Genomic DNA, 18,957 nt, shown 5'->3' with positions numbered 1-18,957 from the left:
AATTCTGTTCAATGCTCTTCCATGGTGAGAGGGCTACTGGCTCACCCTCCTCTTCCCCCAAGTCCTTACAGCGACTGCTTTAAATAGGTACACCTGCACCAATTAAGCCCCTGTCACTTCCCCACTGAACTGCTCCCAGCAAAGGCACGTTTGCCTGCTTGACACTCTGAATCCTGTATAATTCAGGGTGCTCTTACCCTCTGCTGCTGGGAACAGGAGGCTGAGGGGGAATTAAGAGAGGTGGGGTTTGCTTTGATTGAGGTATTTTGGAAAAGTTGCCAGGCTTGCTGGATTGATCTGGTGAAGAAGTGGGGTCTCTTCTGTCCTCTGAAAGAAGCTAATTCTCTCACACCAAAATAGGAGAAAATCATATAGCAGCATCACCAACAAGAGAAGGAGGTTATTTTGCAATATAATTGTCTGTATAGCTGAAGAAGAGCAAATGCTTTCCTTGTTCCCCATGGAACTAATAAAGAAAGGCAAGTTGAGGAGTCTAGGATAATTATTTAGTCATCTTAAATATTTATGAGCTACAGAATGTGCTACATGCAATTTAACAGGAACTTGACAATTGCAACATGCATCATCTTGTTTCACAGGGGCTAAAAATACTTAATCTTACTCCTTTAAAATAAAAGCATTAATCCTAAATATGTGTTAAGCCAAGAATGAAGCTGTAAACTGTGAGAGGAAGGAGAAGAAGGTTGCTTTTTTTTTTAATGCAGGTTGGGGAAAACACTTCAGGAATAAAAGTTTTGTTGAGAAGATTTTATGTGAGCTTTCTGAGAATGGTAATGGTGGTAGGGGGTGTGTAATTCTTGATATTAAGCAGTTTGCCATTGGCTTCACCATGATCTGGGGAATTTCATTCTGTTTAGTAGGCTGGAAAAAGGATAGACTTTGCAGCTTTGTTTTGGTGACAGTAAAATCATTGTTGCAAATCCAAAGAATCAGTTACAGTGGGATAACTCTCCCCGTGCTATCTCTTTACAGGACTCTTGAGCCACAAATCCATAACACAAACTCTCTTCTCTCACTTTTTCTGGCTTTCACGTGGTTTTCTGTTCCATGTGTGACTTGTTGATGCACAGCTCCTAGTGGAGAAATTCACATTGAAGGACAGCTTGTGTGGAATCAGACATAATATGTTTTCTAGAACAGGTTGCTTTATTTTGGGCATTACAAGTTCTAGAATAGACTTCCTGAATTTTGGATTTCATAATTTCTGTCTGCAGCATAATGTCCAAATTAGTAGCAGTAGTAATTATAAAACCTCGATTACATAGGCTTATAGTAGGTATTAGTTCATTTTGATGAGAGCAGCACTGATGTGGAAGAGACCCAAAATGTCTCTGTTTCTTATTTCTTCACAAGTTGCACTGTAGGCAACTTTGTAAGCATGAACAGATTTGGTCTTATTTATTTTTCTCCATTTGTAACTCTGTGCAATCAGTGTACTTGAAAATGTTTCAGTACTGCTGAATTTGGCAGCCTATTTAAATTTTGGCTCTTACAATTGGCAATTGTCTTCATCCATTGTGATAGCTCAAGAGTGGCCAGGATTAGAGCTACCAGGCATTTGGGTTTCCTCAGACATATCTTACTTTTCTGCCAGGAAATTTTGTCTAGGCGTAATTTAAGTGCCTTGGCTTTAGGATAGAATGCATCTCTATGTGTGCACCTAGAGTAAATTTGCTTGCTTTGTGATACCTGGGATTCAGTGTGCATGCACATATTAAATGCACAGAAGCATGTCCAAAAAACCAAGTGCTCTGAGAGCATCTTTGCTGAGCAGATGTGCCTTTGCTGCTCAGTGTCACAGGACACACATGAGCTGTGTGTGTAGCATGAGTGCCAAGGAGCTGCCTGGTCCTAGAATTCCCTGTCTGACTGCACACAGTCAGCACATGCACTGATTTGTGCTCAGAAATCCGTGGTCATGCTCTGAAGACAGTCTCTGCTTTGCACCAGTTATAACTTATGCATATTGAACAATCTGCATTGGAAATTATCAAGAAGAACAAATGTTCTCCACCCTAGCATCTGAAATACTTGATCTCTTTTGTGCCAAATGCAAAGTGTTATATGCTTTCACAGAAATGTGAGGGTTTAAATTTGTTGGAATGAAAATGTAGACAGTGTAAAGGGAAAGACATTGATTTTGATCCAGTGTAAATTGTATAGGTGGGCTGAATGTACTGTATATTGAACATCTCAGAGCAGGGAACCCTGGAGGTTGCTTGTGTTGCAGCTCACTTTCCATTGCTGCAAAGTGGAGGGTTTTAAACAGAACACTTCCTTGAGCTTATGCCTGCTGCATACCATGATACATGCTCACATCTTTCTGGCTCAGCGGCAGCAGCAATAGTGGAATCTAGAGCTTGCTGCAAAAAAGAGAGACAGAAAAGATGAGGGAAAGCAAAATGTGCTTTCCAATTAGATAATGGCAAATATCATACTTGTACTTGTGGAAGGTCAGAAAGGTAACAGCTGAAGGAGTCAAATAATAGACAAATTGATGATGGTAACTAAGAAAGTATAAAAGAGACTCAATCTCTCTCTCACTGATAAAGCTGTTTGAGGTGCAGTAGATCAATTTAGCCATGGCTGTTGTTAGGAAATTGCTCTTGTTTGATGTTCCACAAGCAGATCATGCAGTTTCCTAGGAAACATCTTTTTCCACTTAAAATCTAATTTTCTTACATTGCTAGAACTGATGAGTCACCCTGCCTGGCTTTTACTTACTTCCCCTTACCTATTAAAATGTACTCACCAGATAGAAATCCAGGGATTTATTAGTCTTTATCACTTAGCTGTTCAATTAACTCTTCTGGTTCCTATCTGTTATCAGACAGTGTACTTGATATGGCAAGTCAAAAGTCATAGGTTAGAAGACAATCAAAACATGAAATAAATCATGCATCTCTTAATGGGACATGCCTCCTAAACTGTGAAGAACTCCCATACTGACTTATATTTCCATTATGACCCACTATGAAATTCTCCGTGCTCCTTTGCCAATAACATGCCATCATATTTTCATTACTGTTTTGTTAATTATTCCCTTCAGCTGATTTATAAGTGGGCTTCAACTTAGCAATGACAATTGCAGCCACTTACTGCCAGAAAATAGATAGGTTCTGGTAAATTTTGCAAACTATGGTTAAATTCTAAAAGCCTCACTTCTTGGTTGAGATGCTGAATTGTAGTTGTAATGAATGGCACTTAGGTTGAATGGAAAGTTGCCAGAGAAAGAGGCAGGACTTATTCATGGCTGTGGTCAAAGGAACAGAGGTCAAAGAATGGGTTGGCAGCCTGAGTTTTCAGTGACTTATGGAATTAGTTCCAGTTTCCCAATACAAAGGTATATGCTACAATTTACCTGTTGTTTGGGCTATATGTAAAATCCTTGTAGTTTGCAGATGCCTAATGAACCCCTGTGGCTACATCATTAATAAAAGGTTGGTCCAGCAGAATACAGCTTCCATAAAATTCTCCATGGGCTGGAATTCTTACCCTTTTTCCATGTGCAGCTGTGCCATAATCAGTATTCCTGCTGTTTCCCAGTGCCTTTGATGCCTCAGTTTTCAGTATCCTACTGATGTGCCAAACCCTAGATAGTAATGCTGTGAAGTTTCAGCTGCTGACAAATGGCTTTCTATTCAAAGGGCAACATCTCTGCAAAAGTAAGGCTCAATGTGGCCCTACATCCCAAGAAGAGGATGGCTAAAATAATTCCCCACCCTTTAAAACTTTGCTTTAAAACTTATGAAACTTTTTGGTTTAAGATTTTTGGTGTTGCTGTTTATTATTGGATGACATACTTGTATCTTATTGTGTATGTATTTGTCTCTGCTAGCACATGGCTTGTTCAGCTGCAGCTGGTGAGTGGGTGGCCTTATCTTATAAAGCTGTGCATAATGCTTAAAAAATTTGGTAGGTTTATCACTTGCATTGGCTTGCACTGGGTTTTGCTTATATTTCCTAAATATTAAAAATTAGAATGAATGACCATGGCTTTCAAGCAGCCATTTCAAAGTATAGTTTCAAAGCAGTTTCTCTAAACTAAACTAGATTATGAAGTCTGTGGAAATGGTTCTTACACACCTGTGATCTTATAGACTTTTAAAATCTGTTTGTCTTTTTCTTGATTAAAAACTTTGACTTCTTCTGATGAGTTTGATTAAAATAGGCCTTTCAAGCTAAATTTCAAGTTATTGATGATAGTTTTGGGGATTTTAGGGACTAGAAGACTGAGTTTCAGCAGGACATAGGCTAAAAACGTTCACCTGGCCCAAAGAGCAGCGAGGTTCAAGTTTCCATACATTTCTAGTTTGATGGCTGTGTTTGTACCCAAAGGGCACGTGTAATATTGACAGAAAGATGCTGTGTGACTTACACTCACTGAAGCCTAAGTTGTTTCTGGTATAAAAGAACTGTATAGATTGAATATTTGCTTTGAAACCTTGCAAATGTGAAAGATGACCTTCGTTCAGAGTCTGGACTCTTGAAAAATTCTGTGTGGAAATGTGTTGGTGGCTTTGATTTTTTTTTTTTTTTAATGAGTTACAGAAAAGGAGAGACCATTGAGGCAAGGGAATAATAAAAAGGACATGCTTTAATGTTGTCATTGCTAGATGAAGTATTTGCCAAACATAAATATTCACCTGGGCTCTGGGACTCACCCTTGATGAGGGAAAAGACATTGAGCCATACTCAAGCCATTGATTGCAGGCACTTGCTGAGCCCATTTGCCATAAATTAACTTTCTGTGCTATACTACAGTAAACTCAGTATAACTTTCCCACTCTTTTAAACATGAAAACAGGTTGGATCAAAACTCTGGCAGCAGAATCCACTCCTTCCAAGTAAAATGATGAAACTACTGGTAATTTAGGAGAACTGGCTGCTGCACTCCCCTTTTATTCTGCTGGTGATGTATAAGTGCACTTAGGTCTTTTCATTCCTGTCTCTAGCTCTCTGTCTCCTCCTTGATTAACAATTGTGGTGTACCACTACGTGCTGCCTATGTGGCATCTGGTTCGGGTGCCTGTCACTTCAGGGGCTGCTTGCATCTGGGTATGACATAAAATGCCAACCTGATGTCTTTTATCCTGGTCAGTGGCCCTTCATGGTCTAAGGTGAAGGCAGCTGAATTATAGCTTTATTTACTTATTTCTGGAAATGTGCTGAATGTCTCAGTAAAACATTCCTAATAGAGAACAAAGGCTTTTTGCTGACCTGTGGGTCACCAGAGTAATTCATAGTCCGAACCACTGATCCACTGCAGAAGCTGTCCCCAGACCATAATTTGTTATCAAGGAGCACACAAAGGAGACTAATTCGTAAAATTTATGCAAAACATCAGTACTTCTTGGTTCTCCAGTTCATGTTAACTTTTTCCCTTGTTTTGATTCACATGGGTCATGCCTTTGTGTTAAGATCAAAAAGAAACAAAATTTTCTCTCGGCCCCCAAGAGAGAAATAATTATATATTTGTTTCATTTCTTATCCAACCATTTCATAAACTGCACATTTATTATAGCAAGAGATGCAGAAGGCCCCAGCTCTGCTGAGAATATTCATGCAATTGTTGACTGGTAACACACCATGAGTAAGTGGGTATAATTTATATGTATAGAACATCTAAATCCTGTTAAGCCAACGAAGTCTATTGCTGAAAATTCTCAGCATTTGTTCCTCTTTCTTTGTCTACCCTGTTGGCAGGAAATCATTTAGCCTAACCTTAGTGTAGGTCACCCCATCTCTGTATAATCTTTACCTCTCTTGCATTTGTGTAGTGAGAAGTCATTCTTGTCCAGAGACACACTTGAGATTCTGGAAGTAAAGCCAGATTTTTCTCTTATGGATGCAGTGTTCTTGGAGAAAAATGGAACTATGCTCACTGTACTAATCATATAATTATGGGGTCTCTTCCAACAGTAGAAAGAAGATATTGGTTATCATAATGTGCATGAACTTGGGCTTCAATGCAAAATTTATAAAGAAGATACAAACAAATAATTTCTACTAAATAAGGTAGGTCTTGGTGAATAATACATGCAAAAATATGCTCAATAAATGTAATCTTTACAGTTATAGAACTGCTTTTTCTTTTTTTTTGTTTGAGGTTGTGTGTTTGAAGTCTTTTGTTATAATGCTGATTGCAAGTATTTGAAATGTAGTTATTGAAATTTAGGGGTAGCAACAAATCACATACTGTTGTTCCCATTTCCTGACTATATTATCAGAATACTTGCAATCAGTGCAATGGCTTAAGAATGCTACTGGGAATTTTAATCTATCCTTCTGGATAACAGAAAAAAATAGAGGATTTGAAAAAATTGTCCACCACTTTGTCAGTCCTGAGTGTCCAGCCCTTTCCTGAAACATTGCATGTAGAACATTTTATTTCTTTCCCAATATATTGGTTTCACACAGAGTTTAAAATTTACCTTGTCACCACATTTGCAGAAAAACATTACGTAAGCAAATATGGTCCTAATTGAGATAGATATTTTTCTACCGTTTAAATTAGTTCTATAAAGGTCTTTGAAGGGGTTAAAAAACTTAGATTATACAGTGTCCCAATTGCATAAAATCTATTGCTTGTCTTTTATTCACATGCATGCTTAACATTACTTGTCTTTGTGTGCATATGAGAATAGGTATTGATTCCTTGACAGTCTATGTTAAGCAAACAAAAACCCAAAGGAAATAAGTTTTCAAGCCTTTGTGACAAGTTTTGCTATGTTTGCTGTGTTTAGAGATGAATAGATGAATGATTTGAGATGAAACAGAGGAACCTCAAAGAATTAGTGAGATATACATTTTAGCCAAGGTGAAAAAGTTACAGTATCTTTCTAGGTTTGTCCTGGAAGTAAACATTCTGAGTCTATACAACTGAATGAATGGTATTCCAATTTAAAATGAGTGTGTTCAAAACTTCCTGCTTTTGGGATACATATACATAAACATTATTCGAAATTTTGCTGTTTTGTTTGTCTCTTGCCCCCCCCCCCCCCCCCCCCCCATTCATTTTTTTTCGTACCCTAGGAGGTGGAAAGTAGTATGAAATATGATTTCACAGGAGCAACATTCACAGTTACCATACACAGATAGTGCTACCATAATGATACATCAAAACAAGAATTCAGAATTGGAGCATTTCAGAATTGGAAATTACCAAGATTTAGGATTTTCTAAGTTATGAGGAATGAAATTTTTAACCTCAATAATGCTATTTTAAGAGTCCTTGTTATTTAAAAGGTGATTTTAACCTGCTTAGAACAGTAATTTGTTCTCTTCCCTCATTTTGTTTTTGTACTACACCATCATACAAGAAAGCTATAAAAACCATCAAGAGAAATAGGCTCTTCGGGCTGCTGGCTCCAAAGCCTGATACCAGAACAAAGGTGGTAAAGTGTCAGATCTTTGTTCTCTGTGTGAACGAGCACCCAAAAAGAGAATGAAACATTTTCTATGTTGTGGAGATCTCTGGGTGACTTGGAGTGATGAGCTTCAGGACTCTTACTCTGATCCAGGCTGAGGAGGAATGTGTCACCTGCCTTTTTGCTCGTTTCCTCTAGACAATACCTTTCCAATCCTTTATGCTTCTGGATTGTCTGAGTCCTTTTTACTCTTTTTTATACAATGATTTGCATTGAAGGAACCTTCAGGATCATCTACTTCCAAACCCTTGTTTTGGGCAGGAGCAACTTCTTCCTCACTAGAAAAGTAAAAGGCACTCAAAACTCCATTCCAATCTGGCCTTGAATGCTTCCAGGGATGAGGCATGCACAACTACTCTAGGCAACCTCTACCAGTACTTTAACAACCTTTTCAGGAAATAATTTATTCCTAATGTCTTATTGAAACTCACCTTCTTTCAGTTTAAAGCCATTCCCCTTGTTCTGTCACTGTACACCCTTGTTAAGAGTCCCTCTCCAGCCTTCTTCTAGGTCCCTGTTTTGCATTGGAATGTGCTCCCTGAAGCCTTTTCTTCTCCAGACTGAGCAATACCAACTCTCTCACCTCTCTAGAAGAGGTGTTCCATCCTTCTGACCATCTTTGTGGGTTTTTCTGGACTTGCTTCAATGGGTCTGTGTTTGTTATACATTGGGGCTCCCAGAGCTGGATGCAGCACTCCTGGTGGGGTCTCATGAGAGTGAGGTAGACGGTGAAAATCACCTTTGACCTGCTGGCCACACTTCCTCTGGTGCATCCTTTTGGCCTAGCTGTATACAAGGAACCCATTTTCAACTCTTCAGTGGGTGGTTTTCACTGCTAAATACCTTTCTTTTTAACCTTGCCTTGCTCCTATGAGCCTGGGGGTTTCACTTCTGCCAATCCATGTGTTGCTCCCCATGCCCTTCACCAAGTTCCTGCTCCCACTTCACTCCTTCCTCTTGTGAGATGTGTCCCTTCCTTGCTACTTCCATGTACCATACTAACCATGTTTCTGATTCCCAGTTCTCTTGTCAGCCTCCTTCCCTGCTCTTATTCTATTACGTCCACTAGGGAGATCTCCCAGGTATGATCACCAGCTCTGTGTGTGATAAATATTTATTCTTCTGCCACCTTACATAGCTGGGTCTGATTTTAGTGAACTTGAAGGTGATCAAAATAAGAGACAAAAATTGTATGAATAATACAAAGATATTTTATGCTGCTCAGAAGCTGGTTGCTTGGCTGTTTTGTCGTGGGTTTTTTTTTTTTTTTGTTTGTTTTGTTTTTTTGTTGTTTGTTGTTGGGTTTTTTTCCCCCTAGAGTATTGCTTTAGTTGTATCATTTTCATATATAAATATTATGTGGAGGCTGCTCTTGGTGGCCCTATTTTTCTTGTCAATAGTTTTGTTTTCCAGCCCAAGATGGGATGTCTGGCAAATGACCTCCCCTAAGGGTCTTTTCATTTCTGCTGAAAAAGGCAGAGCTGGAATTAGAGTCAATGTAACTGTCAAGGCAATGCTGCACCCAAGTTAACAGTGACCTACTAAGTAATGTGGCTATAATGCTATTTTTTTTCTCCATATAGCATTGGAGTGAGGGGATACTCTCATCTATTATGTGTTGTAAAGTGTGGACCATGGAAATTTGCTTCACCATAACTATTCACCAGCTTTAGGGTGAGTGCAGGAGCTGTGTACTAAACGTCCATTATCAACAAATAATTTATAGCCCAGGTGAATCTCCAACAAAACATCACTAATCTCATGTGCTAACTGTGTGACAGAGACAAATATAGTCAAAATCTCCAGGGCTGCCTTACTTCCTGCCTGCCAACTTCATAATGTGGAGACCTTATCACATATAGTCTGACAATGTGTGTCTTTCCCCTGAGCTTCCTTGCAGGCATTGGGGCTTTGGTCATCCTTTTGCCCAGGAGACTTTATAAGCTTGACACCTTTGTTGAAGGCAGAGCATATGGAAATGAACTGCAATGCAGCATGTGGTATGAAAATGATTTTAAATTCTGTCATTATCACAGTTTAGCATTGTGGTCAGAGCTTTCCCTTAATTACTCCCTAGAGGGAAAAACTGCTGATACTATAACTAGATTGAGGCCATCTACTAAACCCAAAGTCCTTTTTTAATTCTGAAAATTAAATATTTATTGTTCACAGGAGCATTTTGTTAAAAATAAAATAGGAGACAGAGGAAGAAACAAGTTTGTGGGGTTTAGTTCATGGCCTTATGGGTGTGGGTTGGCAGATATGGATGTGCATTGCTTCAAGAGGTGAGACTCCCTGTTGGCAAAAGCAATTGGATATCTGACTCCAGACAGGCTGAAAAGGTAAATTTTAGTTATGTATATTACAAGACTGCATGGCTCTGAAAGTTGAATTTCAGGAACCCAGCAGCAGTCATTTGATCTGTACCCTCTCACTTTAAAGAGATTGTGATTTTTTTTAAGCCTCATCTGTAGAGGACATTTCATGTGAACTCCATAGATTTCAGAGCATTAAATTTGCTCTGAATGTCTTTGTGATAACTTAGACCAGCATATTCTAGCCTTGATTTTAACCTCTGCTTTTGTGTGTCATCCTATATGATGATGAAACATTTTCTTGACTTTGCTATGCTGCTCTATTCATAACTTCCATTTCTCCATATTTGCATGTACTCTTTTTCTCCATCTTCTTTAAATAGTTTTGCAATGAATAACTGTCTTAACAAGGTGCATGTACTTTCCAAGTGAGAGCTGTCCTGCAGTCATTAGCTCTTAGTCTAGCAGATGACATTCTAGCAGTGATGAGATCTTGGTATTACTCTTAATCTTGCTTCTAATTGGGTGTACAATTTTAGGCAAGTCTTTTCTGCTGGCATTGATTTCTGATGAAGGGGAGATTATAACTGGCAGTGGTAACTTGACTGAAGGAAGATCTGGCACACAGGGCAAGAAGGCCCAACTACAAGAAGGGGTTAAATTGGCTGAAAGCAGGAGTGCCAGAGGCAGAACAAATTCCTTGCAAGAGTGGAAAATTTCCCTTGGTGGTGAGAGGAAAAAACAGCCTCAGCATTGTCTTGTGGCCATTGTGGATTGCAAGTGCTCAGGGGCCACCTTTGGGCAGTAGAGCCAGGGCTGGGATGAGGTGTCCAGTGCGAGAGCTCTCAGGGTGGGTGCTGGTCCAAGAGTATATAAGCAATCTGCTTGTGACATAGTGTGGTAGGACTCTGCCCAATACATTGTCTATCACATTTTTCTTTTATGTTCAAGTACAAATGTGCTCTTAATTCATCCCGAGGGATACCATAAAAATTTCTTAACACTTTCCTAGTGTTTCTCTCTTCCATGTATGGTTTTGCTTTTTCGGTATGAAGGACTCTCTTACCATGTGATTTTGATGTGGTTTTACACAGGAAAACAAACTTTCCTGGGGCTTAGTGCTGATGGTAAAGGACAACTGAGCAAAACACATTGAAATAAGTTCACAAGATGAACTCAGCTTTTCACAAATTAAAATAAACTCTCAGTTCAGCTGGCAACATTTTTCTGGAATTCAAATGTTCCTGCAGATCTTTATAAGCAATGTAATACATAACAGGCCCTTGCATGGGGAACAGACTTGTCTCCTCTCCCTGTAAACTTTGCCTATTCATCTTTTTTGGTTTTAGCTTTGCTGCCTGAATAACAAGTCTGGTGTAGACAAACCAGTTTTATTCAAGTTTAGAAAGATTAGAGTTTGGGGATTAACATAAGTGTAGGAAGGGTCAGGGAAAGTGATATTCTCAGAGACTTTGAAGAAGTAGTGCAAAAGGGAATGAGTACAGTGAAAGTAGGGATATCAGCCTTGCCTCAACAAGAGTCTGTATTTTTTGGAGCTGTAGTTGCCTATTGCAAGATGCAATCCTAAGGAAGATGAAAGTATAAATAATTTTTATTTTATGTTGTTAAGCTGTTTCTCTAAGGCCTTCCTTCAGGGTTTACCTTGATCTAAGAGGTATACAAAGCACCTTGTACATATCAAGGCCCTTCTATAAAAAGGCTTTGTTTTAACTAACCCTAGACTTTCCAATCCTGACACTTCCAACAACCAGAGCTTGTGTGGCTGAAAAGCTGGACTTAATAGGCCTTTCTGGAAGAATAGATAGGAAAGCTAAGCTTAATTGCTTAATTTAATTTTCATAAAGCTTGGTAATTTTCAGTGAGTGTCTTTATGCCAGCTCTCAAGCCAATTTTTAATTATTTAGCAAAACATTTAAGCACGTACTTTGATCCATGCTATTCATCAAAGCACTTTAGAACCTGCTTATGTGCCACTTGAACAGGTTGAAAGAGATGCTGAAGTGTCTGCTGAATGGGGAAAGTTTATAAAGTCAGGACCTTAAGAGGGAACTGCTTGAATACAATGATCAGAGATACCAAAAAATGTCCACCTCTGTCAGCATTGCAAAGATTTGAGACCAGAGCTGAGTACATAGCAATGTAAATGCTCCCCTCCACTTCCCCCCATATGCTTCGGGCATATTTCATGCACAATCTTCAGCTGGTTTTGCTCACAAATTGATTTTTGTGTGTGTCTGTGTAATTTCAGTGTCACCAGCCCGGCATGCCTGACACTGCAGTCTTTTTGAGAAGCAATAAGCCATGCAGTCTGATGTGGAAACAAGTCTCCATGGAGCTAATCGGCTTTGGTTTTTTGCTCTGAGCACTTGCTGGCTTTTCCCCCTTGCAGTGGTATTGGAGCACTGTGTTAACTCTAACAGCACTACTGATTGACAAACTAATGCCATGGAGTTGGCTTATGAGCTAAACTATGAGAGTAACTTAAATCTTTGTGTCAGAGGGGAACAAGATAAACAAGCTCGGTTGGGGTTACAGTAATTTTTAGATTCATCAAACTTTCACTTTTCAGTGTTTTAAATGGTAAATGATTTTAGGAATTCTGGACCAGGGACTTGGCTGAGGGCACATATCTGCTTTCATGTTATGCTGTTTATTGTCAGCTCAGGCCTAAATTTTAGGCTGCCCTGGAATACAATGTGTGTTTTTATAAAGTAATTTACATGGTTTTAGCAAGTCAAAATAAGCCAGGCTAAGGTGATATACTGAACTTACCTGTACAGGTTTTCTGTGTGCAATCCCTGTAGCTAAAGCATATCTTCAGAGAGCAGCACAAAACAAAAACATAGATGCTTTTTGCTCTTTTAGTATTTTCTTTTGTTCTTGTGATTTCTTTTGGAGAACCAGAGTGTTGTCTCTTAATAATGTCCTTAAAATTCCAGAGAAGGGAAGAACCTTTATTGGCCAAAACTGCAATGACAAAATTAATTTCACTAAGCAAGGCAAGATTGGGGTTTTGAGCATGTGTAGAGCACCACATATGTCCAGGCAGGAGTTGTGGGGTATTTTATGAGGAGGCACAGATATTTTAAAGCAAACTGGACTGCCCATACAGACTTGCTGAAGAATTAATAATGAAACTTGAATTTCAACAGTTTTGCTCACAATAGGAGTACAATCCCTAAAAAAAAAAAAAAAAAAAAAAAGAAAATGAAAAGATAGGTTTCCAGGATAACAAAGGAGACCTGGCAGTCTATTAGTGGGATGACTACAGCAGCTGACAGGCTGATAGACTGCTCCACAGTCCCAGCACACCTGTGTGGAGCCACCTGTCATAGGAGTGAAAAATGTATCCTGAGTTATAGAACTGCAAATTCAGCAAAAATTCTGCAAGGGGATCAGAGGAGTGAAATGGCCCTCATGCTAAGGTTTTGTTGCCAGAAGACTTCTCACCTAAGGAAAAAAAAAACCCAAAACCATGAACAACTCACTCAGAAAGTAGTTTTGTCATTTTTACAGTATTAGGACTGCTAGAAAATATATTACCGTAGTAATGAAAAATGTCCACATCTAAATTATCATGTATAGTCTATGTAAGTTGGTTTAATAAGGTAAAAATACTCTATATACTGCTTTACCTTAAAAAAAAAAAAAGTTCAGGAAAATGGTGAGCTGGAGAGTGGAGGGAACACAGGACAGGTAAATCAAGGCTTGCAGAGGGATCAGAGAGGAATCATCCTGTACTCACTGTGGATGGTCAATGCTTCCTAGCTCTCAAACTAATACCACAAATGGGATATGCTGCAGAAGAGATCAGTGCTATGGCTAAGGTCTATAATCTACATAAGAAGTCTACTTGGTAAAATTCTTAGATGATTTGATGATTTTAGGAAACTGAGGGTACACCAATGGACAGGAAAACAGTCCTTATATACAGAATCCTGGAATAGTTTGAGTTATAAGAGATATTAAGGTCCAACCCACTCCACTCTGGGTGTTTAATTGATCCAAATAATCTGACTGTAGGGAAAATTCTTACATAAACTGATTTCTGCCTGTTTCCTAAGCTTATGAATGCCACTCTTTGCCTAAAAGAATTTTGTGGGTTTGGCAAGCCAGGTTACATAGCCCAGTGTTTTCTGTCTAGCTATAGCATGCTCCACTGCTGCAGTGGGAAGTGAAATAAAAACAGCAGAAACTAGTTGTGGAAGGGCTTTTTTCCTGGTAATTGATAGAAGGTTCAAGCTTAATTGCTTGTAAAAATGATGCAAACAAAAGATGATTGAATCTCCTCTGAGGCACTTAAGTCATCAGCACATCAGGTACCAGGGACTCAAATTATAAAATTAATTTCTCATTGCTGGGATTTTGTAAACAGTCCCTTTCATAAATTTAGAAAACTCACATCTTCAAATAGCATTGATCCCTTCTCCTGATGACTCTTCTTAATAATTTCATCACTCTCCATATGATTAGAAGTTTCCTGTATTCATTTACCTCCGGCACAGTCTAGTTATTGTCTTTTGGTTTACACTTTGCTGCTGTTTTCATATTTACCCCTACAGCATGTTATTAGGAATTAGCATATAACTTGTCAGCCTTTGGATAAATTTGCCAATCTGCTCATGTAACTTCATGTTAGATCTTTTGCATCATGGCTATTCCCATAACTGGGCATTATACATTTTCTTTACCTGCTGGAGTGTAAATTTACTTTTGTAACCATAACTATCCCAAGCAAGTGTTCCCAAAGACAGCAACATCTTATTTCAGACACTGTTACTGTATGAAATGCTTTGGTTCTTATAAATATTTTGCTTTAGGAGAACATCCTAAACACATGTTCATTTTCTCACAGCTGTAGTAAATGATGGGCATTTCCTTAAAGCCTCCAGCTGATGAGCCCAGTCCCAGATTTATGTCTTAAAGTATTTACATTCAAAGTACATTTACATCTATTCATCTTTGAATGGATAAATTTGTGCTTTTGGCTGTTCAGTACTACTCCTTCATTCCTTTGGTTGTGTTGTAAGCCAGAAAGGAAAGTTTGTGTGTTCTTGTTCCCTTTCTACTGATGGTTCACAGAAGGGATTTCTTCCATAACTCTGGATGCAAGACATGGAGGCTAAATATTGGAAGGAAAAAGACACAGGAATGGGGCACATTTTATTGTTAAATGTTTTGTTTATTGAAAAGTTATGATCTGGGTTAACTTCATCTATTTATGAACCCAAATATACTTTGATTCCCTATCCAACATTCACTCAGAAAAAAGAAAAAAAAAAAGAATTGGAATGTTTCATTGAAAAAAAATCCTTAAATCTATACTTTGATTTTAAATAAAATTGTTTTGGTTTTGAAAAGAGCAGTGCTTCTCTAACTCAGAAACATAATGGGGTGCTTTGAGAATATTGACATAACGATAGATGTTTGCTTAACAATGTTCTTATTTTCACAAGAATCCACACATTTTTTCCTTTTGGGTAACCTGAAACCAAACCCAGGCAGCAAATGAAAACCAATTGTATTTGTACAGCTTTAGTTGATATTAAACTGCTCCTGTTTCTTCTGGTGATAGCTGTGCAGAGGGTTCATAGAAATCTCACCCCTTGTGCCACATGTTTCTTTCTGTAACTCATTCTTTGCTTAGCAGAAATAAATTTCATTCTTTCCAAGAAATTTCCCAATTGGTAGTTTTCCATGAAAACCCAAACATTTGTCAGAAACTGTGGAACTGCTGAATATAAAATGTCTCCTTCAACTCCTCCTCATTTTTAATCAACTCCAGCCACAGCTGAGGCTGCTTTCTGCAGGAGCAGCCCTTGTGTTGCTGCAGTTGCTGAATATTCTAGGACATCATACCTAATCAGAAAGTCTTGCTCAGGACTGAGATGTAAGCCATGACCAGCTGCAAGCTTTCTTTCCTTATTATTTATTTATTTCCTTGCCCTTAAGAGCAAAACAGAGAATATTCCCATATTTATAAATTCAAAACCTAAGTATCTTGATAGTTATAAAGAATAAAAAGTGTGCAGTAAACATTTTTGTCTGGAAAAAAGCAAAACTGGTTTCAGTTCTTGTCTGTAACACTACTTTCCAGTGTGACTTTGGTCGGCTCAGTAAATCATTCTGAGCTTAGTTCCAGCCAGCTGTAATGCCAAGAGAATAGTGTTTCTTTTCTTCCACCTGTTCTGCAATTTATTACAAACTCTTTGAGGCAGCAACTGATTTTTCTTGTTTGGCACTTTCTGTGGACACTTACCCCAACTTTCTGGAAGTAATTAATTTTTCAGTTCACAATCATTCTAAGTACTATAAAAATTGTATGTGGGTGAAATGAACAACTTTCCCCTGTTTACTGCATTAACAAGGTAAAAAGTAAATTTTGGTTGAGTGCATTACAAACCATTATTTTTGCAATTTAAAATTAATGTTCAAATAAACTGTAAGGAAATAGAAATGTAAATAATAGCTCAAATACATATAGTATTATGTGGCTGAAAACTGAGTTTGAATTAAAATTAGGAGAAAATTTTATGACTAGAGGATATTTTCAGTGGTTTTTTTTTTTTTTTAATTTTTCTGGAATGAATGTCTGAAACATTAGCACTTTATTTCTTCTAGAAGAACATTTTTCAGGGTATGATCCAAAATTTGATCCAGCTTTGTCCAGAATGGTAAAAACCTAATTTTTTTTTTTTAGGGGAACTGGAGCAGTATGAGATATTGACCTCACCACATTTTAAACTCAGCCCTTCCCTGTAGGGATGTAATGACGACTCAGAATCTGACCTGCTGATCAGGTAAGGGAATTTGCAAGCCATTTCTTCAGCCTTTTGGAAAATTGCCCTTAAATTTGCTGGTTATTTCCTGTGTGTATACATGTGCATGTCCTGACATGGCTCAAACACTGAAGTAATAAGGAAGTATTGACTTCCACCCAGATGTCTGTTTCACTGAGCAAGTGTTGGTCAATGGATTGATGCACTATTAGCAAGCATCTGACTCCCTGCTAGGGGAGAATTTCCTACAAACTAGCAGGCATTTCTCTGCAAAAATATCTTTGGAGTAAAGTAAGGGAGCATATGTGATTACTGGATATCAGAAAGACTTCTGTTCAGTTATTTGAAAGACATTTTAAAAAATATATCAGTTTTAGCATTTTAATTAATTCTGGTGGATTTCATGCATGCTCAGATTAGGATGTGTGGACTTTTAGCCCATTAATGTATCCTTTTAAATCAGAAATGTGACAAGGTAGTTGCAGTATTAACCCCAAAACTATTCAAGGGGTACAAAAGCTGATACTGCACTAGTAATGTTATCTCCACTAGTCAGTGTGGACTACATTCAGCCAAAGGCATGACCAAAACACTCAAAGAGTGAATATAAGCTCCAATTAAAGTCAAGTGACCCCAGCTCCATCTGCTCTGAATCAGTATAATTTCACCAAAAAAAAGAAAAGAAAAGTTGGCGCAGTGTCAGTTTGTACATGTTGACCCCACAAGCTTGGCTCAGTTTAAACCTTCTTTAAATATGGATGTGGATGCTTTCAGAGAATGGCCTGCAGCATACTTGGCAAGTGGAGAGATAGATAATACCCTTGTACAGAAATACTTCTTGGACATGTGCTTAAATGCTGTTGCTAATGAAGCTAATGGAACGTTTACATCCACAGGAGGCAACCTCTGTCTGAGCCCCTACATTCACTCCTGAGCATGGATCATGGCTTTATTTGGCTTAGATTTTGGTGCTGTTTTGTGGGAGATGTGTTTCAAAATGTGGATTTTCTCTGTGCACATGTAGTCCTTGCTCTGAGATGGAATTTCATGGGCCTTGTGTGACTCCTCCAGTGCATCTGTTTATGGTTGCTGGTGTACCACAGCCTTGCGCTCTTAACTGCTGACAAAATTGCTCAGGGTTTATGTGCAGACATGTTAGAAAGCAGTGCCTGGCTTCCTATGTGTCAAAAAAAAAAGTCTTCAGAAACAGTTCAGTGGTAAAGTCCCAAGTTAGAATTGTTTATCCTCATCAACAGGCTGAACTAATAGCATTTGTCATGAGAAACATTGAGATTAAATAGGAGTGTAGGGGAGGAAAAGCTTTTATCTTTGGGAGTACTTGTATGCATAGTGTGTTAAATAGCATATCTTTTCATGTGGTATGACACCGAGGTATGAGGAATACCTAAAGGACTTACTAACATCACTGGTCTGCAGTCTGCAGGAGTTAGTACAGTTGGAAAGGAACACAGATCTTGCTAAAACACAGCATGATCTAAACTTCTTCAGGTTGTTTTAAAAGCAGGGCTCTGATGACATGGAATCAGCAAAGATTTCAGTTCACCTCCTGTAGAAACAGAGCGTGTTAGATCATCAGTTGTGGAGAAATCCCAACTGGGTCATTGCATTTCTCAAGCTTTTCAAAATTCTTCCTACTTTTTCATGGGGAAAATCTTGTTTCAGTTGTATATGGGATTTTTCAGGCTCATTTTTAGTCTGTCACATTATGTGCCAGTATTTTCTTTTGCCATGGACAAGGTTATATAGCTGTGACACATATAAATTGTTTATTATGTGGGTGTGACATGAGAGAAAAAGTGTACCTGAGAAGAAATAGATCTATTGTAATCCTGTGACTGCGTCATTTATCTTTTGCTATTGACTGTAGACTCTACCTTTTCTGGGATTTATTTCAATATTTTCTGTTCAACTTTCAGGACCAGCCAGTCTTGCAATACACATCATTAAAATTTACCTTCTAGGAGTTATGTGTCTGTGTATGCATATATAAAAATATATATGTATGTATGTATACATATGTATGCATCCTTTGTTTAAAATCTCCTGAAGTACATTTTTGCTGTTAGGCATGTGCTCCACAGAGTTTGCAAGGTGGCAGAGCACAGGGCCTGTGGTCAGACCAACTCCCCTGTTTGTCAGCAGTGTGGCAAACCACAGCACACACAAATGAATGAGCTGCTCAGGAGGTAACAGCCTGAATTCTTTCACTTTGTTTTGTCCTCTGTGCTGGGGCAGGGCTCAAGCATGCCCACACTGTGGCTCCAGCAGAAGTTTAACAGTGTGCTGTGGGATCCAGTTTGGCTTCACTCAGTGAGGGGAGAGGTCTGAGGGGAGCCTAGGAGAAGTGACTGGGGTTTTTTTCATCTTCAG

General features: G+C 38.6%; 1 long non-coding RNA gene across 1 annotated transcript in view; it reads left to right on the top strand.

Moving 5' to 3' along the window:
* Nucleotides 1-18,957, top strand: part of LOC139591258 (uncharacterized) — a 266,401-nt gene that overhangs the window by 204,166 nt on the left and 43,278 nt on the right. The window contains exons 9-10 of the long non-coding RNA XR_011679591.1: nt 5,944-6,039; nt 16,488-16,587. This is a non-coding gene — a long non-coding RNA (uncharacterized lncRNA). The remainder of the gene's footprint in view (nt 1-5,943; nt 6,040-16,487; nt 16,588-18,957) is intronic.

Source organism: Agelaius tricolor, unplaced genomic scaffold (genome assembly GCF_023055355.1).
Source record: "Agelaius tricolor isolate 1412-34295 unplaced genomic scaffold, bAgeTri1.0.p SCAF_6, whole genome shotgun sequence".
In the NCBI taxonomy this organism is placed as follows: domain Eukaryota; kingdom Metazoa; phylum Chordata; class Aves; order Passeriformes; family Icteridae; genus Agelaius; species Agelaius tricolor.
This window is presented reverse-complemented; position numbering and strand designations above follow the sequence as displayed.